This window comes from Dipodomys merriami, unplaced genomic scaffold, assembly GCF_024711535.1.
Source record: "Dipodomys merriami isolate MVZ:Mamm:240054 unplaced genomic scaffold, mDipMer1.0.p SCAF_4, whole genome shotgun sequence".
Lineage (NCBI taxonomy): Eukaryota > Metazoa > Chordata > Mammalia > Rodentia > Heteromyidae > Dipodomys > Dipodomys merriami.
In genome coordinates this window covers 80610501-80635547 of record NW_027205603.1, presented here as the reverse complement: position 1 = coordinate 80635547, position 25047 = coordinate 80610501, and the positions used below count along the sequence as shown (strand labels likewise).

Genomic DNA, 25047 nt, shown 5'->3' with positions numbered 1-25047 from the left:
TATGGTCATCTTACTACTTAACAAGAGTGTCTTTTCTGGACATTTATGTTTATTCAAGTTCATTACATGGACCCATTATATCAAAGTTAATAAGAGTTCTAGCCCTTCAGATTTGGCCACTATTGGGTAACTTTATCAATAGGCGCAGCCCAGAAAAAAAATGTAATTGGACTTATTTGATATTGACTAACTTGATGTTGCTAATTCCATCCATGGAGAGGGTAAGGGTAGGAACATGTGTTGGAGATTCCAGCCACACATGTGTTACTAATTAACCACGTGACTTTCAACAATAAATACAGCTGGTTCTTCACATCTGTGGGTTCTTCATGCATAGACATAACCTATCACGAATTAAAAATATTTGAAGAACAATTGCACTATTTTTTTATTGAGCACTTTTTCCTTATCATTATTTCATAAATAATATAGTATAGTAACTATTTACATGTTTTTTACATTATATTACATTCTTAGAGATGAAGTAGAGTACAAATGTGTGCAGGCTATTGACAAATATTATGTCATTTTATATAAAGGAAATGGGCATCTTCAGATTTTCGTATTTGTGAGGGTGCTAGAACAAATACCCATGGATTCAGAAAGATGAGTGTCTATAGCACTGGTCATTTATTTCTTCACGTTCAAAATAAGAGTATTGGGGAAATGTCTTGGTCACTTTGGGATGCTATAACAAATACCAAATGGGATGGCTTAAACAATAGATTTTTAGGGCTGGGAAGGTGGCTCAGTGGTAGAGCGCTTGCCTTGCATGCTCAAGGCCGTGGGTTCGATTGCTCAGCACCACATAAGCAAAAAGAAAAAAGCCGGAAGTGGCGCTGTAGCTCAAGTGGTAGAGCTCTAGCCTTGAGCTGAAGAGCTGAGGGACAGTGCCCAGGCCTAGAGTTCAGGCCCCACGACCGGACCCCCCCCAAAAATAAAAACAGCAACAACAGATTTTTATTTCTCAGAATTCTAGAGGCTGGGAAGTGCAAAGTGGAAGTTTCAGATGGCTTAGTTCTACTCAGGGCCCTCTTTCAGGCTTACAGAACGGACAACCTCATGTGGAAGAGAGAGAGAGAAAGAGCTCTCTCATGCTGATCATATTGTGAGGGTCCTCATCTCACCAAAGGACTCCACCCTCCTCATCAGACCTAAACCTCATTACATTTCAAAGGCCTCCTAATGCAACCTCATGCAGTTCATCCCAGGGAGATCATAAAGTAAAAAGGAGAAAAGTTGATAAATATTCCATTCCATGTGCTGCTCATCTCTTGAATGGAGAGTGTTTAATTTACATCTGGGAATTGAGATTATGAGTGGGCCTATGAATTTGCTTTATTGAAGATTACCATGATCACCAAAGACCTCCACAGGTATTTGCCATCTTAAAGAAAGAAAGATGAGAGGTTTCCTTTCCAAAGCAGGTGGTTGCCTGGACACTGTGTCCTTGAGCTTGGATTGGGGTGGAACAAAGTGTATGTGTGGCCACTTCCAGGAATGGGAGTAAGTGGGGCTTCAGAACGTCCTGTGGTAGATGTATTCTGTCATCAGAGAGAAATGCATGGAGATTTGCATCTGCATTCTTCCACCCCCTGGGTCCATGGAAGTTGGTACAGTCCTTATGGAAATCAATTTGGCACCAGGTATGAAGGACCATCCAAGTACTTTACCCTCTGACTCACTCCAATACTGGGAGGAAAATAATCCAGAGGGAGAAAGTTGTTCATGAAGATGTCTTAGGAGCATTGTTTTCTATTAGAAAAGGTAGAGCTGTATAAATCAGAGGCTGACAAATGTTTCCTGTAAAAGACAGGTGATAACTACGTTGGGCTTTGTAAACTGTGTAGCATGTGTCTCTGATAGCAAACCAGGTATCAGGAAGTTGTCCTAGATGGAATGTAGGAGGATGGGTATGGTTATTGTAGGGGCAGAAGGAAGCTGTCATCCCCCCTCCAGAGGGCTGATGGAATGAACTGACAATAGACAGATTCAAGAGGAGAAAAATCACAGCACAGGGGAAAATCTCAGGAGAGTAATTACGCTCTCAGCCCTATGATTCAGAAATGTGTTCACCTATTTTTCTAGAAGGGAAAGTCAGAGAAACAGGAAATGAATCTAAGAGGAGCCTGATAAGTTTGAAGGACATACAGTGGGACAATGTGATGTGACGAAAATCTTCCAGGTATGTTGACAGAAGCCAGATTTTTCTCCCTGGAATATTTATTTGTTTTACTCATCTGTTTAAGGCATATCCACAGATATTTTTTTTTAAAAAAGCTAATATTTATGCTCTCACCAAGTTTTGAGGCTCAAGTACCTGTGAGGACTTGAGGGTGATTCTGGCTCAGATAATCTATGGCCAAGAATTGAGAGGTTATTGGGGCTTAACAGAATAACTCCCCTAACCTATGCTATTAGACTGTCTAGATCCTAAATCCATATTTCTGATGACAGGTTCTATGGTCTTATTGCTACCTCAACTATTAAGGGTTCTTCAAGGAAACAAGCACAGGATTATACACATAATTTGAGAGAGAGAGAATAGAGAGAAAGATGGGAGGGAGACAGAGAGGGTAAGAGAGGGAGGGAGAGGGAATTTGGTTCATTCAGTGGTAGAGGCTTGGGGAGTCCCAAAATTTCAGGGCAGGCTAGCAGGCCACTCAGGGAAGAATTAATGTTCAAGTCCAAACAGTGACAAAATTCCTTCTTGCTCAGAAGGGGGTTAGCCTTTGTGCTGCTAAGGCATTGAACTGATCAGAAGATGCCCACCCATATTAGAGAGTGTCATCTGCATTATGCCAAGTTCATTAATTAAAGTGTTAGCCTCATCTAGAATGATGTTAGACCAAATAAATATCTGAGCCACCCTGGCCAGGCCATAAAATTAAATCTCTGTGCAATAGTGACAATTTGGGTACAGATTGCTAAGAGACTTGGATGGCAGAATAAGGTTTTTTTTTTTTAATTTATGAAAAGTAAGAAGGGCATTCCTGAGAGTCTGAACACCTGCTATGGGGGACAGTATTTCCTTGTAATGTAATTCCTTTAGAAAACATATCATAGCAGATAGCCCAATGTGCCTCATCTTTGACCTGTTTTGACAGATGATCAATGAGGTTTCTGTATCATATATTTTCGTCTTCAATATTTTTTTGCCAGCCCACTTATTTCTAGTAATCAGCCTTTCACAATTCATATATTTCAAGAGGATGACTTGCATTTCAATACATTTCTCTATTATTTATTCTCTTCCCTTTCCACTTTGTCTTAAACAAAGCATTTCCAAGTTTCTTTTTCTTTGACAGGCCTTTGGATACAGCTATTTTACTTTAACTTAACAAAAGCTCACTTTGTAGCTTTTGCTCTTACATCTGCCTGTCAATTTTGATATTTTGTTTTACTAAACATTCATTCATGCATTTTATATCTATATATTTGTGTATATATACATACACATATATATGTATATGCATACTGAATGCCAGCCACTGTAGGTTTTAAATATATACAAAACATATGCAATATAGATTATGCAAAATATACACACTGTATATATATACATATATATACACACAAAACATATATAACAACATACTCAAACATACAACATTTACCTTTCTTATTCATAAAAATGAAAAAAAGTGAGACACATTTTATAGCTGTAGCATAGTGATTCCATTTATTTGGTGCCTTGAGGTAGAGAGAAAGGGAGATAGTCTAATTTGCAGGCCATTATTACTATTGACTTCCGTGGTGAATTTTTTCACATTTCATTTCTAATCTCTTGTGAGCTCTTCGAAATTGGAACTTTTTTTTACCCTGTGGAAATTCTATGAAATCTGTACATACAGTGAATTTATCTGAGGAGGACTGAACTCCCTTTTGAATTAGCTTTGGGAACCATTATGAGGGTGCAGACTTCTGCGGAACAAATCTCAACTTTGGTGCTAGCTTACTGCTTCGAATTGTGTTTCTCCTGGTTTTGGGTTTCTATGGAGTCCCACAGAGTATCAGGAGTGTAGCCATGCTTTTAGAATAGAATTCTTACACACACACACACACACACACACACACACATGAATATATATATATATATATATATTTATATACATATATATATATATTTATTTTCCTTACAAACTGGAAGGTATTTGTTTCGGAAGGGAATGTCCCTATGCCTCGTCTGCAGTATCTCTGGAAAACAGACAAAAGCATGTCTAGATTATATTTTTGAAAGAATAGCATCAGGCAGCATATTCTTTTACCTGCTGAGATAAAACTCAGCCCTGCCAGTCTCTCAGCCCGGGTCCATGGCCGCCGAAGCTGTTCTCATGGTCTCTAACTGACCCTGTTTGTTGCCTTTGTTTGTTGCACAAGAGATAGTCACAGGCTCTGTGTGTGTGTGTGTGTGTGTGTGTGTGTGTGTGTGTGTGTGTGTGTGTGTGTGTGTATGTGTGGTTTGCGGGAGTAAACATCTGGACACCTCTGGCCTCAGAGGCAGGGGTGGCTGGAGGAGGCAGAAGGCCTCTGGGCTGTATGTGAGGCTCAGTCCGCTGCTGCTGACCCGAACCCTGGGAGTGCTGCAAACAGTCAGGCTGATTAATGATTTCTCCGGTGTCTCCCCAGCAGAGGGTAGAAACTGATGCTTGGTGGGCGTGAAAGGGAGGTCTAACCTTTCAACTAGCAGAGGATTTGTTTCCTAGTCTAACTGCAGCCACATGGGAAGGTATTGAAAACATATGTGCCTCTGATAAAAGATCACAGTGAGAAAAGACCAGAAAGGAGCCAGCCATAGCAGCTTCCTGTTTCCGGTTGAAGCCAATGCGCCACATTTTCAAACTTATTGTGTTACTAGAGGATATTGGAAGTGTTCAAGGAGGAATGGGCTCATTTTCCTGGACCATTCACAGATTCTTATTAGGCCTTGATTTAACTAGTGAAAGCAGTCCATTCAGCATGGTAGAAGTCACTCTAGCCCCTGAATCAGAATCTCCAGGAGTGCCCACCAGAAAGTGGACATTTTTAATGAGCTCCGCTGGCAGATTCTTATACAGCTGCTGGCTTTGAACCTTTTAGAACAGAGATGAAAAGCTGCAGGCTTAGAGTCACTGCATGAATGAGGAACTGTGCTGAGTTGCTGATAGCAGGGGGAGAGAATGTCAAATGACTGATGGATCTGTGTGTAAAGAAAATAGACAGGGAAGTGAACGAGAGGTGGTAGGGATGCATAAGAGAGCATTTGTAAGAGCTGGAGGTCTTGAAAGGAGTAATACACACACCCAGTGCAGTCAGTCTTTGAAATAATAAGCTACCAGCAGATCCCATTCTCTGTTAACAAGAGTATCATACATTTAGTCTCCTCAGCTTGAAACAGCAGTACCTGCAACTCACCTTGCTTCTCTTTTCATTCCAAGTCATCACTACATCTTGATCATGGACTGTGTCAGTCTGAACTGGATGGAGAGCCGACAGCCAGGTCTTCCTCCTTCTGGCTGACACACCTCTGGTTTGGCTTGGGAGTCAGGGAGCCATGTAGTCGGTGGGATTCTCCTAGTGGCTTCTTCATTGGTCTTTAGTAGAGTTCTTTTCATTCATCCTCTACCATGCTCTGGGAGTGATTATCCTACTAATTACCTTACTTATGTAGCTGTAACCCCTCTGTACATCACCTTGACATCATCATATTAAGCAAAGTAATCCAGACCCAAAAGAAACATAAGTTGTATGGTTTGCCTCATTTGTGCTAACCTGAATGTGCCTACATACCTACAAGTAAACACACTGGATAGGTATAAAAAAATACACTGTGACATGATAAATAGTGCAGGACTCTAGGAATTTACAACACAGTGAGACCAAAGGAGGATATTCTTAGGAGAGGATCACAAAGGCACAATAGCTATGTGCATCTGATCATATAAACTACTCTTTATAGAAATGAACTCCAAGAAATGGAAACAAGAGGTGTTTTTTTTCTTTGTTACTGTTTTTCTTTTCCTTTTGTTTTGTTTGTTTGTCTGTCTTCGGGAGGGTAAGAGGAGGCACAGAAATGGAGAGTCAAAGGGTGAACAAATACAACAGTGATATTCACTAGACACTATGTTGAACTATACAACTGTGGGTGAGGATGGGAGGGAAAAAATGAGAAGAGAGGGAGAGAAGGGGTGATATTGTTCAAAAAGAAATCTTCTCATTACCTGACTTATGCAACTCTAACCCTTCTCTATATCACCTTTACAATAACAATACATATATATATATAATAAAAATTGTTTTTATCCACTTGCTTCTCAGCCTAGGAAAGAGTGATTTATTTGATTGCAAATATGATAAAAATACAAACTCCTTGTTTCCAAGTCCCTTTGCAGTTGGTTCTGAGACAATAATTTTGGGAATGTGGCTTAGTGGTAGAATGTTTGCCTTGCATGCATGAGGCCCTGGGTTCAATTCCTTAGCACCACATAAACAGAAAAAAGCTGGAAGTGGTGCTGTGGCTCAAGTAGTAGAGTGCTAGCCTTGAGCTGAAGAGTTGAGGGACAGTGCCCAGATCCTGAGTTCAGGCCCCACAACCTACAAAAACAAAACAAACAAACAAAAAAGACAACAATTCATTTGGCAGTCCTCTCCTACCAAAGTGACTCCCAGTATCTTTCCCAGTGTCTGGATGGACTTTGTAACCTTTTTTAAGCCTATATAATATGGTGAAGGTGATATTTTGTCAATTTCTGGTCCAGTCTAAAGAAACATCTATTTCTTGTCTTTTAGAGATTTTTTTTCTCCACTGAGCTCTGAGATGATACAAGAATTCCAGCTACTCCAAGAGGACAGGTGTAAGGCTTCTGTTTATGTTTCCATTTGAGCCTAGTCTTTTATCCATGCTTGTCCATATGCCAGACATATGCGTGAGGCCATTTGACTTCACAGATTGGACCATCACCAGTTGACTGGCAGTAAGTGACCACAATTATGCCACTTGGGACCTAGGAATCTCCCAATGGAGCCCCGCTGAAATTCCTGATCCAAAAGATCATCAGCCAAAATGAGATCATTATTATTTTAAGCCTCAAAGTTCAGGGGTAATTTGTTATACAGCAATAACAATTGGATTGGTGGAACCTCTCCTCAGTTTTCTTGTGCAGTCCCAGGGGACTCTATGACCTGACAAGCTTGAGAAGATGTCATGCTTTCTCTACTTAGACGTGCCCTTCCTCACCTCCAGATATGGCTCAGATGGTAAGTGCTCCATCATCATTGCTGAACAAATACTCAAATGAAAGAAACCCTTCATGAGCCATCCTACATGGCCACAAGTTTTGGGCACGAACTGCTTTGAAAGCAATATAGCATTGAGATGACAAGCATTCATTCTCTTAGTGGTTTTGATAGTTCCTGGAGGGAAGCCATCATGCATGGTACGTCTTGGCATAATTGAGGCCGAGCACAGTTGCTGGTGCATTCTTGGTATACAGTTGGGATTTGTCTGGTGTGTAAGGATCTCAGTAAACAAGCAGAAATGTGAAGAAGGCTCGGGTTTCTACATTTTTGTAGGTTCAATCATGTCTTTCTTCAGTTAGTCATAAATGAAACAAAACAAGGAACCCCTGGAAATCTGGAGTCTTTGATGGCTTAGGAAGATGTATTGAAATTTTCCGAGATCCAAAGAGACAACGGGACATAATACAGAAAGCTTTGATTCAGAAAGGGAGATCATTACCTCGTTTCTCACTGAGGGACTTGGCCAAGTAGCTTCCTCTGTTTAGGCCTAAGTTTCTTCTTGTGAAAAAGAGGATTTGGTGAGTTTAATGCACATATCCCCCAGCTCCAACATTCTCTAAACCTGGCAGTAACATGGATTATTTCATTTATATCATCTAGGTGGGAGAGATGGATGCCAAATCTCTACTTCCTTATCTTGTTTCTGACTCCTGATCCCTTTGTGCTTTTGATAATGGAGTGTTATTTGTTTGTGAGAAACTTCCTAGGGTAGAAAAGATCTGTGTGGGCCTAGTTCAGTCTTACAGATCAAAACTGCAGACTTAGTCTGGCACTGGTAACTCATGCCTGCAACCCTAGCTACTCCTGAGACTGAGGTCTGAGGATCAAAATTCCAAGCCAACCTTGGTAGGAAAGTCTATGAATCTCTCATTGCCACTAAACTACCAAGAAAAAGCTGGAAGCGGAGCTGTGACTCAAATGGCAGATCACTAACCTTGAGCAAAAGAAGCTCAGTGCCCAGGACTGATACCAAAAATAAAAACAAAAAACAAAAAACAAAAACAGAAACAAAAGAAACCAGAAAACCTACTGATTTCCCTACAAGTTGATTTGAAGCATTTCTTTGGATGCTGCCATCTTCTTTCAGTAAACACATTCCACATTGGAACTTGCCAAGGGGCTGAAATGCTCAAATGAGTTATTCTCTTAGGGGACTGAAGAGTCATAACTCAAACACAAACATCATTAAACCATTAGCAGCCATTAAAACTCTTTCTCAATGAGCTTATCATATCCATCGTCTCACACTGACTTCTTTAGAGTTTTATTGTTTATTATCCCATTGAAATGTTCACAGTGATTCATTTCACAGATGTGGGAATTAATGGCTAGTAGGGGACAGACCCAGGCACCCAGCCTAGTTTTCTGACTTCTGTTCTTTCTCTACTCCTTGTAAATACCACCTTGCTCTTTTTTACTGGAAAGACCTTAAGGGAATAGTTAGGACAGGTAAGCTTGGATGGAAAGGAGAAATGGAATAGAAAACCAAACACAAGTTGGGAGCTGGGATAGGAGTGAGAGGAGTCAGCACAATAGCACTCACTCTCTCTCCTCTCTCTAGAAGGAGTCACAAGGGGATTTCAAGAAAGACTGATGGGTCTCCAGGGCCCATTGTACCAGTGTGGCATTGTGAATACAGCGGAGACTTTGAATAAGAACATTTGGATTTGGATCCTCCTGGCAGTGGAAATGACTGAATTTCTCTGAATCAAGTTTCCTTCCATGTAAAGAGCATCACCAGCGCTCACCTTGAAGAGTTAATGTGAAAATGGGGAAAATGCTATGTGTGCACTCAGGAATTGGTACTTCTACTATCACTTGTGTCAGAATCATTGCATCATAGGTAAGAGTCCTGGAAGCAACTGCTGGGTTGATCCAAGCCTGAGAGCACTGGATTAATCTATGTGATTGCTGTGTTTTCCCCAAAGGCAATACGCCCGATTTATAGGATCGTGATTTCACTCTCATTTGAGTCTTATCTTTGCCTTGTTACGCAGTAGTGTCTGTGCCTGGCATTGGCATTCATAACTTTTCTTTTTCATGCATTTTTAATTGTTTGTATAAAGGTGATATACAGAGGGATTTCAGTTACAGAAGGCAGGTAATGAGTGCATTTCTTTTTGAACTATGTCACCTCTTCCCTCAATCTCTCCCAGTTTTTCCTTCCTGTCCCTACGCACAAATTGTATAGCTCATTTTCCATGTAAATGTCTAGAGAGCACCACTGCTGTATTTGTTTACCCTTTGTCCCACCCTTTCTGTGCCCCCTGTTGCCTTCCCAAAGACAGGTAAACCAGCAAACAAGACAAAAGGAAAAGAAAACCAAAACAGCAACATCGTCATCTCCAATAAAGACAAGGGAATCGAGGCTTAGGAAAGTGCCAGCCTTTCTAAGAGGTCACAATGACTAAGCACTAGAAGTGCTAGACTTACTAAGAGCTAGAATCCCATCTCAAGGTGGCTTTACTGTACATGTGTGATGTTGGAATTGGGGTACGGAGCCTGCCTCCACTGTCTGCAATGGCCGAGGGTTAAAATCAAGGGTTAAAATCCTCTTGATTTTAGAACTTCTCAGATCCCCAACTTCTTGTTGCATTCCGTATGTTGGGGAATTTTTCTTTTGTTTTCATGTAAACTTTGAAGGTGTCTTCTCATTAAGAAACAATAGAGTTTGGATTGAAAAGTCAATTTACTGTGTCAAGAGAAGGAACCCCAACATACAGCTGGAGAATGGGGACGCCTGCCAGGAGAGCCATTCATCTTGCAAGTAATTGCATATTTTCCTTGGCTTTGGCTTTCTGGAACGAGATCTTTGGAAATGGGCTTTTAAATTTTACATCACTTTCAAGCCAGTGGTGTAGACTAGGTTTTTGTGTGAGCTGAGGTGGGGGCAGTTTATCTCAGTGGAGGATGGAAGGTTGATGAGCCATAAATTTTCCCACTCAGCACCTTGTGTTGGTTTTTTTTCTTTTACAAGCTCCAGCTGGGGGCTTCCCTCTCTCGACTTGTCACTCAGAACAAGCTGTGCCCAGCGGGGACCTGGGAAGGCCTGAAAGCGTTGTCACACAGGCCCTGCAGGGACACTGGACTCTTTCTGCTGGGAAAATGGGCCGCATGTCCTGCTCTCTCTATGACTTCTTTATTTTAATTTAATTTATATGTCTGTCCTGGGGCTTGCGCTCAGGGCCTGCACGCTGCCCCTGAGCCTCCTTTGCTCAAGGCTAATGCTCTATCACTTGAGTCACAGCACCATTTCTGACTTTTTCTGAGTAGTTTGTTGGGGACAGGAGTCTCACTGACTCCTTGCCATTCTTGCCAGGGCTGGCTTGGAAATGTGATCCTCAGATCTCAGCCTTCTGAGTAGCTAGGATTATAGATATGGGCCACCAGTGCCCAGCTTTTCTTTTGTATTTTTGTGTGCCAGCATTGGGGCTTGAATTGAGGGATTTGTGTTCTTGTTTGGCCTCTTGCTCAAGACTGGTACCCTACAACTCAAAGCATACTTCTACTTCTGATATTTCCTGGTTCATTGGATCAAGCTTGAGACTCATGGATTTGTGATTTGTTCACCCACAGATTCAGCTTCTCAAACTGCTTCCATCTTCTCTAAGGCAAAGCACTCTGGAAATAAGCTAATTACGATCACACATATTTTAAAATTTCTAAAGAAAGGTATAGGCAGTATTGCTACCAGACTAGTGTTTTTCAGGTCTCAATTTCTCTATTGATGAATATAAACATCTTACACTTCCCAACTCCTCCAACTGTGTGCAAATACTGCATTTCCTGTACATTTCCAACAATCAAGAAGATACAGTCACATCTCATACTTCATATGCTTTATGCAAATCTACTTTTTTTCTAACTATAAAATTCCACCACAAATTTTGGATTTTCTTTTTCAGACAGTGGATCAGAGGATCCTCCCCCTTCTAGAGCTGGAGTGTGTATTTCTTCATGATTCAAACATAGTACTGTGGAGGTTCTGTGTTTGGCTTACGTGTAAATATTTTGAGGGCTGAAAATCATTTGCTCTAAGGAAAATAAAATTTACTGCTTCTGGAGTAAAAACAGAATTAATAAATGATCTAGCATGTGAAGCTGTCTGTACTGGCCCTGTACTGCTTAGTAGTGTTTTAAGTGAGTTACGTTTGAATGAATGGGAAACATATGGATGAAGTGTCCCTGGTGGCCACTCCTGGATTGGAAGATGGAAGCGGAGGGGGTGTGCTTAACCCAATGTACTATATTTTCCTGAACACTAGTTTGAGAACACATTGGGAAGTATTCTCTGGAGCCAATGGGAGACTGTCCTTGAAAGCACATATTGGCAAGGCTATGGTAACGCCCCCCGCCCCCCTCCGGTGTCTGTGTCTATTTCCAGAGGTTCAGGGTGGGGATGATGAGACAGGAATTGGACAGCAGTGGGGGTTCACAAGATAGGGTATTAGTGAGTGCTGAGTTGAGATTAAGATTGCTTTATTTCTTCTTTTGATGCAGAATTATACTCAAGTGATTCTTCTGGGAAAGTAGATTTCCTCTGAAGCAGCGGGACAGAAGGAACTTCCAGGAATCATGATTCACAAAGGAGGCCCGTGGATGTGGGCTCTCCTCAGGTAGGGTGGTTGACCAGTTGGTTCTTTCATAGTTTGTAGACCCTTGAAACCATCTTCTTGCTGTAGCCATAGAGGAAACTGTCAAGACTCTCTCTTCTTCAATCAAGATGGATGCGATGATTTACTTTCCTGCAATTCTCTCTCCTGGATAACTCACAGCGGGCTATTTAGGGCAAGTGCTCTTACCTGGTGTCCATAGTTAAGGAAATTGCAGCTCAGTGGGGCAAAATGATCCTTCCAGGGTTGGCTATCCAGATGGCTAGTCGAAGGGCTAAGCCCTAGAACAGTTTCTTCCGAGTCTGTAGTCTCAAGTAGTTACACGGGTGGGCGGGCCTAGCATTGACGATGCCGAACCAGAGTGAAGCATCCTTGTTCTCATGGCTTTCCCCCTGAACCCAGAAGCAGAATTTTCGGCTCCTTAGATAACCATACCTGACAGTTTCTTTTCTCTCTTTTTCCTGTTTTAGGGCCTCACCCAATCATAGTGAATAGGATCGTGTCTGCACCTGCTTTCCTCCAGAAGGATGGATCTCAGGTAGAAATTCCATGCAGGCAGATGAGCTGTAGCCGCTGGGCAGACATCACACAGTAATTGGCATATTGAAAGCATTCTTCTGCTTCCAATCAGATCAATTTCTGCCTGGTTTTCCTCCAGCTGGCCACAGTGGCCTTTCTAGACTTGGAGAGCTTCTTCACGTGGAAGTGAAGCCAGCTTTTCAGCTTCAGTTCTCTGGCTGAGCTTTGGCCAGGGCCTGTATCCCTGAGTCAATACACCTCTGTTAGTCCTAAGCCCCTAGGTCTCATCTTTTAGTTCTAAGACATTTATTCCTTCCTCTGCCTCTAACTTTTGTTTTGTTTTGTATTGTTTTCCTGCAGGATCTGTTGCCAAACTTCTATTCTTTCTCTTTCTTTCTTTCTTTCTTTCTTTCTTTCTTTCTTTCTTTCTTTCTTTCTTTCTTTCTTTCTTTCTTTCTTTCTCTCTTTCTCCTTCCTTCCTTCCTTCCTTCCTTCCTTCCTTCCTTCCTTCCTTCCTTCCTTCCTTCCTTCCTTCCTTTCTGTTTGTATCACAGTGTTGGCTTCATTTAATTAGATGGGATACACAGGACTTTAAAAACATCTATAAATACGCACATCATACAGAATACTTGTGGGGAATAAAATGAGCCAACATGGAAACTTAGTAGTCCCTTCATAATCGCTTGAAAGATAAAAAGAGGCTTTCTCCTTTGGCCACCAAAGAAAGTGAATGGTAAGAAATGAAGTCACTGAGGCTGGGTGCTGGTGGCTCATGTCTGTAATCCTAGCTATTTGTGAGGCTAACGCTGAGGGGGTTGTGTTTGAGAACAGTCCTTGCAGAAAATTTTGTGAGATCCATTCTCAACCCATTGGTGGGTGCAGTGGTACATGCCTATCATTCTAAAACTGATAATGGGAGGATTACAGTTCTAAGCTTGTGCAGGCAGAAAACTCAACTTGACTATCTCAACAGAGGGAATCTGAATGCAGCAGCCCCATGCCTATGATCCCAGCAATGACAGGAAACTTATGGGAAGTACCTGGCAGCTCAGATGTGTGCTGGGGTAGAAAGAGATTGTCTCCTAAATAATCAGTGAAAACAGGGCTGGAGATGTGGCTCACTAGTAGAGCACCAGCATAGCAAGTTAATGAGGCCCTGAGTTCCAACCCCAGGACCACCATACAAGAAGAAGTTGAATAACTGGTATAAGGTATAATGGAATAGACTCTCAGCCAGGAAGACTTCATCCTCTGCCAGGAGATATTTGGCATTGTTAGCACTTATATTTTATTGTTACAACTAAAGGAAAGATGCTGTCTTTCTTTATAGACCAGGGCTGCTGCTAACCAGCCCAGAGTACACATGACAGCCCTTCATAACAAGGAATCATTAGGCACAAAATGTTAATATATATATAATGTATATATATATATGGTAAAAACACACACATATATATATGTTTTTAATACCTTTCTAATATTCATGTCCATATGCCAGTAACAAAATTAACATGAATTCAACATCAATGTTCCAGCAACATTTTGATTAAACATTTTTTTTATGCATCAGGAGGAGGTATGATCATGAATTGAATTGCCAGAGTAATCTGTTCACATGGTTCCTTCTGCGTCTTTCTTTTATATAGGATGAATATAAGGCTGAGAGAACGTAGGTGATTGTCCCAGGGACACTGAAGTGTGCACTGTTTTAAAGGGAAGCGTTTAATCCTTCCTCTCTACCATCTCTCATTCTGTTCAACTCTCCTTGTGAGTAAGAAGGAAGTCTGTTCTGAGTTGATCAGCTGGAGGCCATCCAGGACTTCCAAGGAACCTTCTAGAAACTGTTGTGTGACTTGGAGAAAAGGGAAGTTATCAGACTCACCCTTACTCAGTTGTAAATTCTGGCTTCTTGCATTCGATTTCCCCTCTGGGGGGCAGCAGCAGGGACTGGCCAGGAGTGAGCCAGACATCCCCATTTCTGTGGTAAGCCCAGCCAGAGGGCTTTGCTGCTCACAGCCATCATCGGGGTCAAGAGCAGCAGCAGAAGAGAGGGAGAGACCTGGGATGGAATGACCCGTGTTCTCAGAAGGCTCTCTCCTCTTCTCCTGCTGAGGATGCTGGCTCTTCTAGGCTCTCCCTCTCCCTCACCCCAGGAATGGGGTATTCACAGCCACTGTGGGTAGTTTGGTCTGATTCTTGCCACTGGTAGCTGGGGGTGGTGTCTAAGTCCCGAATTTTTGAATGCTTTTCCTTCCCAGAAGTTGTCGATTCTCTAACGAGCCATTAAGGAGGAAAACCTGGGATGTCTTGCGGCAGGGGAGGACTTCCTGTGGCGGGAAGAATCGCATGTGTGTCAGCTGCCTCTGTTCATTGTGTGGAGGCCCCAGCCATCTGGACCACCCAGGGCCAGTGTTTTCCTAAGGAGGGCAGGATGAAGGAGAGGGGATTGACACCTTGGCCCCAAGGCGAGGACCAGATGGCAAAATGCTTGTTTTCACTGGATGATTCAGAGCAACCGAGTCACCCCAGGAAAGACAATCTGATTTCTTCTTCACCATCCAGCTTTTCTTCATCCAGGATGACCTTCTCTTTCTCCTTGACAGGGCTGAGAGATAATGGGCTGATTTTGAGATGCTGCAAGAGAAATGGCGTAAGGAAGGGGTTCGGAGAGGGTTAGCTGAGCTTTTCTGTGCCATTCACTGTGGATGTAGGCAAGTTGCCCAACTTCTCATGACTTTACAAAGTGAGAATGCTACTTCCTACTTTATTGGGTTAAATGAAATACAACCCAATAGAGATGGCTCTCAGCAGACAGTCACTCCTTTCCCATGAAGATGTCCCTTTAGACCTCAGTGACTTTTCTGATGGGGTTGGAATGAAGATATTCCTAAAAATTAAAGATCCATTGATCAGTACACAGAAATAGGCATGCGTGTGGGCCCTGACCATGCCTTCGACCTCCTCTCTCTCGCTGTCTACTGATTTGTGTCTACACACAGCTTGCCAGACTAAATTGGGTTACATGAGTGGGGACACTATAGACAAAGTCTTGTTTATGGAGCCTCTCAGGCTTAAATTCTAATTTTTAAATATTCTTCTCCTAAGAGCTTTATTTTCTTCAGCATCAGAAGACAGGCTATTCTGATCATCTACGTAAAAAGTAAAAAAAAAAAATAGCATACAGACAAATGCAGGCATGAGGCAGTTTCATTAGAAAAAAGAAGGAAGCCACTGAATTTTTTCCTTCCCTGCCCCCATGTACGCACACGCCAATTCCCAGCAAAGAGTCCTCTGGCCAGCAGAGGGCACCAAAGAACAAGGGAAAGGAGTCCACCAAGCTGAGACCCAGTTCTGTTTTTGCTCAAGAGATCCAGGTGGGCTTTTCCTTGAGTCTAGTCCTTTGCATCAGCTACTCATTTTCTGCTTTCGGATACTTAACCTGATGAAGAAATCATTTAAGGAGGAAAACCAGCAAAGGCAGAGATTTGAGTTCTAATTGTCTCAGTTTGTGTGTGTGTGTGTGTATACATGTGCATGCATGTGCACATGCACACTTATGTTTGTGGCATATTAAAGCTTGGACTCAAGGCCTTATTCTTTTGCTTAGCTTTTTGTGGTCAGGGATGGAGCTCTACCACTTAAGCCATAGTTCCACTTTCAACTTTTTGCTGCTTAATTGGAGATAACTATCTTTTGGATTTGCTTTGTTTTTTATTTTGTTTTCTTTTTTTTGTGTGTGCCAGTCCTGCACTTGACACTGTCCCTGAGCTCTTCTGCTCAAGGCTGGCACCGTAACACTTGAGCTAGCTCCACTTGTGGCTTTTTGTGTAGTTAATTGAAGAGTCTCACAGACTTTCCTGCCTGGGCTGGTTTGAACTGTGATCCTCAGATCTCAGCAGGTGTGACCCACAACACCGGGCCTTGTGTTGGCTTTGAATGGCAATTCTTAGATCCCAGTCTCCTGAATAGCTAGGGTTACAGTTGTGAGCCACCAGTGCCCCACAAAATTTTATGTCTTGGTATGCTAATTGTATCTTAGTAAAGAAGGCCACAGGTTCTGAATCAGTACCTTGGAGTCTCTTGACTGTCTAGCTTACAAACTTGGGAGCATTGCATAATATCTCCCTGCCTCAGTATACTCTGTGAGTTAGAGCTAACAATACCAACTACTTCACAGCGTTATAAAAAAATCAAGCGACAACATGTTTAGAGGAGTGACTCTTAACTGGGGCTGATCTTGCTTTGTGGGAACATTTCATCATGTGAGGAGACATTTTTGGTTGTCCCCATTGGGAGAAAAGTTGTGTAGGTAGGTAGCTGGTAGCAGAAGGCAGCCATGTTGTTAGACATACTGCCATGTACAGCACTGGCTCCCATAGCAAGGTATGTCTTGTCCCCAAAGGTCAAGAGTGTCCAGGCTGAGAAGCCCTGCTGTGAATCGTGAGAATATTGTCTTGCATGTATGAATCACTCATAGGATGAAGTTGTAGTTATCGCTTAGGTTTTTAAAGGCTGTACGCTGGCTATAGGTACACACCCGACCTATCTTGACCTTTCTCAAATCACAACTGTAGTCAGACAAGTCCACTCACTGTCCCCTGACTATGAAATGGACATTCCTGAATCAGAATCTCCATTCTTCTACCAGAAGTCCCTCTCTCCTTTGCTGCAACCATTCTTTTTTTTTTTAATTTAATTTAATTTTATTTGTGAACATACTGTACAGAGGAGTTACAATTACCTGGGCAGGATAATGCGTACATTTCTTACCAAGCATTGCAGCCTCCTCCTTTGTTTACCCTTCACATCCCTTCCCAGCCTCCCCCCTCCCCCCCAATCCCAATCCTTCTCCTTCCCCCCCTTCCCCCTCCCCCCCCCCCCCCCGCACCGACGTTGTAAAGCTCGTTTTGGACATGACAACTTGTACTTCTCATTGTTGCAACAGGTCTACCTGTATCCTTAAACAACTGGTTTTCCCCCATCTCCTCCACAAGTTATACTGACATCAAATATAGTGAAAGCAGGGGTTATACTGTGGGGGAGGGACATACAAAGCAACAAAGAGATAATCTTATAAATGCATTAGAAACACATGCATGAAAGAAAAAAACATTAAAATACACATCTAAGGGTTCATTTTCCTGACATCACATTATCTGATCTTTTCCGCTTGACTCATACATATACTAGATGTTACAAATAAGGGAAACCCTGGGACCTATGTTTCTTTGGGCCTGGCTTACTTCACTTAATATAATTTTTTCCAAGTTTTTCCATTTCCTAACAAATTGCAACCATTCTTATGCCTCTTCCCAGTCCTGTTTTCTGTGAAAGCCACATAGCAATTACTCAAGTCTGGTGTGTTGGTCAGCTTTCCATCATCCTGACAAGCTACCTGAGGTTCATCAACTTGGAAGAAGGAAATATTTATTTTGGCTCACACTTCCAGACGCAGCTTTGGTCCCTGGTCCCTTGGCCCTGTTGTTTTGGGGCCATGACGGCACAGTACTTCACAGCAGAAACTCTTGCTGGAGGAGAACTCTTCACCTCATGGCAGTTGGAAAGCAAAGACAGAGAAGAAAGGGCCAGAGTCCCAACGTCTACTTCAATGATGGATACCCTCAGGGACCTAACTTCCTTATACACTCTACACCTCTTAAAGGTTCTACCACCTTGCAATAAGTGCTCTAGGTGATACCCAAGTTTTAGCATATGGATCTTTGGGAGGACATCTCTGTTCAAAGACATAAAACCTGGGAATCTACTGGGTTTTTTCTAAAGCCATTCACTGATGGTTACAGAGCACTTTCATCTGCATGAAAGTCTGTTGTTCCTGGGAAGTCTTGTGAACCCCAGAAAGAGTTTGCTCTGGGCCAGACACTGTGCACGTTAACATCTAACATGGCATAGTCTTAACGGCATGCTGTGGTTTCCTTATGACACATGGACGGGGCAGGGGGGTAGAGGAGGGAGGAGAGAGGCCCAATACATATCTGACAGGGCTTATTAGGGCACGAAGTCTGGCACACGATTACATGATGATGAGTCCTCAGATTCTCACCTTCATCATGGATGTGATGAGCTATTTCCAGGGGACTGAGTTGACCACTTCACTACTTAAAAGAAATGTAACGATTCACTTTCCTTCTCTTGTTACAGGCTTGTTTAAAAAACTCTCCAGCTTTATTCTGGTGTAGCAGAATTCCCTCGCTCATGGCTGGCTGCCTCCACGCCAGGCTCCATCAGGCTCTAGTAAGCACTCATCCCTGGCTGTTCAGGATTCTGCTACAGGGCCACCAACTTGAGCCAGTGCTGTGTTCTTAAGTGGAGTTCCAGGAAAAGGCCAAGCTCTTGTGGATCCACGCTTAGAATCTGTGTTCCGTGTCCCTTCATTTCCATGTATCCAGAGTACATTATGATTCTGCCAGGGAGATCCCTTTTGGGTTGTTTCCACACAGCTGGGGGTAGAAAAAGCATCCCCAATTCTTAATGTACAGCACAGATGACACGTGTTTTGACTTACAACATGTATTGTCTGCTGTGCTGAGTCAAAAAGGAAAAAAAAACCATGTAAGTGTTTTTGGTTAAGCTGTTCACTAGAGTTTGCGTTAGTGTGTCGTGGACCTCAGCAGGAGAGGATCAAAAGGCACCATCTGGCAGGAGGCCAGAGGTGACAGTGCTCTTTATGGCATGTGTAGGTATTGTGTGTCTCCAGACAAGTCATTCTCCATTCTCTGGCCTTTACTAGAGAAATTGAAAATAGATGAAACCGCATTTGCTGTGTGGATCTGACCCATCTACTCAGTCTTTCAGAACCTCCATTCCCTCCTTTGTGAAATGGGGACAGCAACAATTAAGGCAACAAAATTAAGGCAGCAAGATGCAGGGGCTCCATGGGCGAAGCTCAGAGCACTCTTAGCCCAGCACTATGGGTAATGCAACTCACTGACTTCGGTGTAGTCTCGAGGTCTAGAGCTGTCTGCCTGCTCACATCCACCTTTGGATTTCTTCCTGCTAGTGGTCTCTGGTCTTTGGAGAGCACTCAGTGTATTTGTGTGGCAGGGCTAACAGCCTGGTAAGTGCTAAAAATTTCATTCTTCTCTGAGAAGCAGGAATTTGGGGAGTCTCCTCATGCTGCGGTGGGCCAGTACCAAAATCTACTGCACAGTCTCTCGGAGATTCCTGGCGGGGCTGCTCTACTCATCAGCATATGCTCACTGGCTTACTTGTAGTCCCTGTCTTATTTTTTCCATTCCCTCATGGTACTTGTTCCCTGGGGTCACATCCCAAATGAACTTTGTCCCTAAATCCTTGTCTCAGGCTCTCTCTAGGGAAACCATAGGTCAGCCTGCAACACATGCCCACTGTTGGTGTTGGAATTCACCTTGAAAATGAGAACACATTCTCCACCCACAAACACGAGTTCCATTTCCATAGATCTAATAACACCTGGCTGCTGTTACTCAGTGGCTGGCACACATGGAGGCAAGCAGCTGTCTTCAGGCGATGGTGTAATTGCTCTCCAGGGCCCTTTTGAGGCCTACCCTGGACAGTTGGGAACGCTGCATAGGGGAAGGCTTTGGCTGGGCTCTCAGCAAGGCTGGAATATTTTGATTCCATTGATAAAAATGCTCTGAAGATCACATATATAAATTTGGTTTTGTTATGTGAGGGGGACAAGAGTCTACAAGAAGAGAACTTGAGAGTCCACGAGAGATAAAGGTGGAGACAGTGTTATTCATGTGGAAGATGACTGATTGAAGATGGCCATTCATAGTGGGTTCTCATTTCGCCTTACCTTGGGTTGGTGCTGGCTCTGCTGATGTGCTGATGTGCATGTGACAGTTTGCACGAGAGGGCTGTGTGAAGTCAGTGGCTGGTCTGAAATGGCTTCACAAGGGCCTCTGGGGTCACTCTCACCTGGATGCTGCCTTTTGGGAGCCCCCTCTAGCTGACTTCCACACTGTGAGATCCCCAGGGACAAGCCACGAGGCTGAGCCCTCAGTGATCTCAGTCCTGGCCAAGCTCTCAGCCTGCTGTCAGGATCGAGTGTCCACCTCGTGAACGAGGTATTGACCCCTCCCCCTACTGCAACAGCCATTAGCTGAGCTCTTTCTGAGTGGCTGACTTAGGAAACCACAAAACATGATAGAGTAGCTGCTGTGACCCTCTAAATGTTTTGGGATAAATTTTTTTGGGGGTAGATAACAAGAAGAGAGATGAATGTCATAGGAGAGAGTCATGTCATAGGCACATATACTTTATGTAAAGTGACTATTCTTGTGTGCATTTGTGCATATATGTGTATATATATGTACATGTGAGAGGGGGAGAGAAAGAGGAAGGGAGAGAGAAAACCTGACAAAACAACTATACATTCAACAAACTTCGTTCCTCATTTTGTTGATGAGTATGCCATGACTCTTCCTCTTCTTCCTCCTCCTCCTCCTCCTCCTCCTCCTCCTCCTCCTCCTCCTCCTCCTCCTCCTGCTCTTGAGTCTCATTTGCATATACCAAACTAGTGCTCTTCCATTGGGCTACAACCTCAGCCTATGAATATTCTTTTTGGTGAACTGGTCTCAGTCCTTCCATGTCTCCCACATTGCTACACTGGATGTGATCTTGACATTCAAACTTGTGTATTTTCACATGCAATGCCCTCTAAAAGCTGTCTGGCTCCTTCATTTGATGTTTGAACAGGGAAATGACAATCTGTCTTTAAATTAGAGAAGAATACAATGGTGTTGAGCTTTGTGGGAGATGATATGCTGATTTCTAGAGGAATGTCCTCCAATGGAAATTCCAATATGAAATCTTAGCCTGTGGTTTTAATGCTCCATCCTGCCATTCTGTGGACAACAGTGGCTTGTGTGGGATGATTACATGGTGGGTATCAAATACTGTTTGGGTTCTGTATAAGTTACTCCCTGTACATTTATCCTGAAATATTTATTTTCATTCACTACTGACTAGTTTAGCTCTTTCATGATTTTCTATTCGAGGAAGAGATCATGCAGTCCAACTACTTCCTATCCCAAGAGTTCTTCATCTGCCATTCATACTATTAGGGAAACAGTTTCCAATGTCTTGCTCTTTGTAGGAACCTTATTTCTTCAGAGGATATATGGGAGGGATTAGAATGTATAATGCTGGCATTGTTGGAGTCTTTTGTTTCAGACTGATAGTCTACTTTGATGATATTCTTCAAGGAGTAGTTGGAATATTAACTCATATAGTCTTGGTTTGTAGTGATTAAAAAATCATTTGTATTCATATTGAGTCTGTTCTTCTGAGAAGTTCTTGGACCTTTGGATATTAATTTAGAGATGTTTCAATGTATGTTTCTGGAGTTAAGCATATAGACAGTGTCCAGATAGTGGGTGTTGATACTGTGTAATGTTTAATGGTTCAATTGCAGCATAGTTAAAAGAAAACCCACCACCATCACTTCAGCCCCAAACTCTGGGGCCAGGACAGTGAGGACCTCAACCTCTGAACAGCTATGATGTCTGTACGTTTGGGATAATCTAGAAATCTTATCTGACTCTATGAGTTCATTTTCTTATTAATTCCACAAACGTGTGGAGTCCATATGCATCTGTTATTATACAAGATGTTGGGCAAGGAGAGACAACTCCTTGTCCATATGGATCTTACAGTATAGTGGGAGGGATGCTAAGTAATTACATACATTGATGGATGAATATTTGTAAACTGACATGAGTTCTCTGCAATAAAAGAGCAAGATGCTGGAAAGCTGCCCATCGCAGACTGAGGGGTCAGAGAAGGAATGCCAGGAAGAGGTGTACGCTTGGTTCTAATGAAAGAATAAGAAATAAAAGCTAGATGAAGATGGGAAACTAGAATATTGTAGAAGAAGGGAAGAGCAAAAGGTGCATGTGCTACATTGAACGACTAACGGGCTCAAAGCATCTTTCCTTTATTCCCAGATAAGTTACCCTTCTCTGGGTTATCTCCTGCTATTTGATATGTATGAGGCTCCTAGAAAACCAGGCAAGGATTTGCTAGCCCGGTTTATTTACTAGACACACATTTTTGGGGCAAAGGATGGGGAACCAGGACTAGCAAATTCAAAAGCCAGAGAGCATGGATGTATCCAGGAGACAGGGAAGGATGTTTGGAAAGGAGTTGCATTTAGTTTCTGGCAGGGGTCAGGAAAGACGGGAAGATGTTACAATGTAGAATAAAAGCAGGATCAAATTATAATCAGACTTTCCTTGGAAGAAAATCTCCTCTTTTAAATTCTTGGCTCTAGTCATGAAAGCTTATCAATAGCTAGTCTACCAAGTGCTCTAGCTGCACAACTTAACCTGTGAGGATCCCATTAACATGGTTTTCCTGTGAAGCTGACCATCTTACCCTATGGATGCATAATGGCTTTATTTGTGGCAGCCCCTACCTCCTTGCTTCTAAGATGTCAGTGATTTGTGAATTTGTATTCCCATTTTCCCCTTCTTCCCCATCTGAGTTATAGGCTACCAAAACACTGGCTGAATTATGTTCTCTTTTTCGTGTGTGTGTGTGTGTGTGTGTGTGTGTGTGTGTGTGTGTGTGTGTGTGTGTGTGTGTGTGTGTGTGAACAGAGCATCTTATCTGATGCCTGGAAAGTGGCCAGTGATGAGGTATCTCAGTTTGCTTGCATTGACTCCATTGTGCCCTCCCTGTCTTCCATCTGTGTTTCCCTCCTGCCTTCTCTGTGTGACCACCATCATTTTCTGGGTCTGTCTCACCCTACACAAACTGAAGAGTTTGCTCTTCACTGAGCTCCTTGCAAGACTAATGGCCCACTTCAAGAAGGTCATGCTTACATTAAGGTAGTGACTTTCACAGACAGGAGCAACCTCAGAGCTCAAGCCGCTTGCAGTCTTTCGTTAGAGATACGAACACTCAGGTCCAGATAACTTGAGGAACTTGGCTGAGGTGGCTCAACTGGCTAGTGGCAGAGCCTCAGCTGAGTAGTTCCAACTCTAGTGTGTTTCCATTTCACACATGGCTTATTACTGTGTTTTGCTTTGGTGGATCTAGATGTCCTGAATGCTATCTTGATTATGGACATGAACTAATTTTATTGCCTATTCTCTCTTTATTTCTTTCCCTTTACCTCTTCCTTTTCTCCTTTCCACTTTTCTCCTCCTTTTTTTGGCACAAGTTTTTATTGAATGTAAATCCACAAGACACTGTGCTTGACATTGTGGGAAGAGACACAGGAGGATGTACAATCTCTGCCCACAGGGAGCTTGACAGTCCAAGGAAAAATAGCAAAAGAACATAGTTCACAAAAATAAGAAGGACTCTAAGACAATTGCTACTGATTTTCATGGAAGTGTTGTGGGTCAATTGCATGGCTCAGGGCTTTAGATGCAGAAATTTGTTTAAATTTGATCACACACAATCCTGTAAGGTAGAGGATATTATTTCTTTCATATTCCTGATCAGGCCTGGGGACAAAGGGAGGGGGGAAAAGCTTCCTTGAAGTCAAGGTCACCCAGAAGAGAGGTGGGATGAAAGCTGGGTATGAGAAGCTGGGGGAAGGAAGGACAGAGTTGATATCTATATTATATCTCAAGGCCACCCTCATATGGGAAGTGGACTGCAAGTCACCAAATAGCTGTGACCCCGAGCTTTTTAAAGTTTTATTGTTTTTATAAAGGCAATGTACAGAGGAGTTACAGGTGATGAGTACATTTCTTTTTGGACAATGTCACCCTTTTCTTGGATCTTTCCTGAATTTTATTTTATGCTTTAAAAGATTATTTTATTGTAAAGATGTTGTACAGAGGAGTTACAGTTACATGAGTAAGGCAACGAGCACATTAAGGAGTGAAAAATGAAGTTCCAGCAGGGCTTGAGGGCTGGTGGCAAGTCCTGCTCTGGACCACGGAGAGATGGCAAAGTAATTCGTGGCAGGACAGGATTTGGGCTCCATATCTGTGTAGGATGTCTGTTAATGGATGTGAGTGAATTTGAGTAGGGTTAACCAGCCTAAAGCATCTTCCTGTGTGGGTTTCTGGAGGGTCCAGGTGAGTGTCAGGAGGTCACATGGGGTTGCAAATGCCTTCCTCAGGTAAAAGTCACCATTCCTGGGACTCAGATGGCTCCTCAGGAGGTAGCTTTGTTCTTCCTAGGTAAGTACTGGCTGTGGCAGCCATGCGGACACAGTCCATAGCTGGCTATAGCTTGGGAGAATCCCTTCTAATCCCTCCTGTGGCCCTTTTTCTGGCCATGTGCTATGTGGCTGGGCCATCTGGTACAGATCCTTGAACCCTCCTCTGTGGGTTTCCTCTGGCTCTACCCAACGGGGCCATTCTGAGAAGCTTGCTTTAGAAATGGAAGACACGTGGAATCTTTTTCCAGTAGAGCAAGGCTGTCTTTACGTGAGCCAAAAAAATAAATTGTACATCTCAGGGCTTTATAGGATTAAATATGTTTTGGCAAATACTATAAATACAAAAGGAGGTTAGAATAAAGGCTGTGGGACAGGATTTCTATCCGGTTCCCTTTCTGCAGAATGAATGATCATTTCAAGATGCATCGTTTTGTTCAGCTCACCCTTAAGGAAACCAAGATCACTATTAGCCATAAACAACCAGAATGAGAAACAATGTTCGAAATCAAA

The 25047-nt window shown here is 42.8% G+C and overlaps 1 long non-coding RNA gene across 1 annotated transcript in view; it reads left to right on the top strand.

Annotated features, from left to right (window-relative positions):
• The window catches only part of LOC138806329 (uncharacterized), a 54927-nt gene extending 42498 nt beyond the window's left edge, over window positions 1–12429 (top strand). The window contains exons 4-6 of the long non-coding RNA XR_011365792.1: window positions 8840–9121; window positions 11779–11894; window positions 12362–12429. This is a non-coding gene — a long non-coding RNA (uncharacterized lncRNA). The remainder of the gene's footprint in view (window positions 1–8839; window positions 9122–11778; window positions 11895–12361) is intronic.
• Window positions 12430–25047: the final 12618 nt, after the last annotated feature.